This window comes from Eimeria mitis, genomic scaffold (assembly GCF_000499745.2).
Source record: "Eimeria mitis Houghton genomic scaffold, Emh_scaff2649, whole genome shotgun sequence".
NCBI lineage: Eukaryota > Apicomplexa > Conoidasida > Eucoccidiorida > Eimeriidae > Eimeria > Eimeria mitis.
Window position 1 is genome coordinate 2,663 of NW_013570991.1, and position 378 is coordinate 3,040.

Sequence of the window (378 nt, forward strand, 5' to 3'; positions counted from 1 at the left end):
AAAATATATATATGTATATATATATATATATATATAAATATATTAATATATAAGTGTATACATGCTTATATATTAGTATATTTACGTACATATTTATATAGTTTAAAAATACAAATAAATATACAAATATATAAAAATATAAATATATAAATGTATACATAAATATATAAATATATAAACATATAAACATATAAATGTATATATAGATATATAAATGAATAGATACATAAATACATCAATATATAAATAAATATATAAATATATAAAATACATAGATACATATAAATATATAAATAAATAAATAATAAAATAAACATATATATATACATACAAACACACCCCCAACAACAAAAAAAAAAAAAAAAAAAAAAAAAAAAA